The sequence below is a fragment of the Phoca vitulina genome, unplaced genomic scaffold, assembly GCF_004348235.1.
Source record: "Phoca vitulina isolate PV1807 unplaced genomic scaffold, GSC_HSeal_1.0 scaffold18, whole genome shotgun sequence".
Classification (NCBI taxonomy): Eukaryota; Metazoa; Chordata; class Mammalia; order Carnivora; family Phocidae; genus Phoca; species Phoca vitulina.
In genome coordinates, this window is record NW_022589721.1 from 7,907,899 (window position 1) to 7,908,953 (window position 1,055).

The window sequence follows — 1,055 nt, forward strand, 5'->3', positions numbered from 1 at the left end:
CACTCTAATAGTCTAACTTATGTTGCTCATTTCTTTAAAGGAACTATCTCCAAATATGGGTGCATTCTGAAGTACTGGGGTTTAGGGCTTCGACATATTATTGTGGGAGGGATATGGCTGAGCCCATAACAATTGCTAAACAGTATTTCATGGTATGGATGTACCATAGTGTGTTTATCATTCACCTGTCAAAGGACATCTGGGTTGATTTAAGTTTTTGGCTATTACAAATAAAGCTGCTATAAATGTTCATGGGCAAGTTTTTATGTAAGCCTAATTTTCTTCTCTCTGGAATAAATGCCCAGGAGTATAATTGTTAAGTCATATAGTAGTAACTTGTTATTATCATTATTATTATATTATCATTAACATTGATTTTTTAAAGGCAAACTCTCAAATTATTTTCCATAGTAGCTGCACAATTTTACATTCTCACCAGCAATATATGAGTGATCCTGTTTCTCCACATCCTTGTCAACATTTGATGTTATCCCAAGGATTTAATTAAGCCATTCTGATAGGTGTGTAGTGGTATCCAATTGTGGTTTTAATGTGTATTTCCTTAATGGCTAATGTTGTTGAACAATTTTTCATGTGCTTTTTTAACACCAATATATTCTTTTTGGTGAAAATTCTCTTCATGGCTATACTTATCTTCTAATTGGTTTGTTTGTGGGGTTTTTTCTTCTTTAATCTCCTTTTTTTCTCTCTTTTTTCTTCACTCAGACCCAAAGTATCAACACTCACTAGGGGAACTGCTGTTAACAAAAAAATATTGCCATCATTGTAGTTTTTTCTCTTTTTTCACTGTTGATTTTTGAAACTTCATTACACATTTTAGATACTAGCCTGTTGTCAAATACTTGACTATCAATACTTTATTCCAGTGTATTGCTTGTCTTTTCATCTTCTTAAAAGGGTCTTTCACAAGGCAAAATTTTTAATTTTTATGATGTCCAATGCATGCATTTTTTTCCCTTTATAGATTGTGTTTTTGTTGTAAAGTCTAAGTCCCAAATACAGGTGTTTTGCTTCTGTGTTTTCTTTCTAAAATT

At 32.1% G+C, this 1,055-nt stretch overlaps 1 non-coding gene across 1 annotated transcript; it reads right to left on the reverse strand.

Annotated features, from left to right (window-relative positions):
- Nucleotides 1–718: 718 nt before the first annotated feature.
- On the reverse strand, nucleotides 719–790 carry LOC116639645. Its single transcript, XR_004300892.1, has one exon. It is a non-coding gene; the product is annotated as a small nucleolar RNA SNORD56 (small nucleolar RNA).
- Nucleotides 791–1,055: the final 265 nt, after the last annotated feature.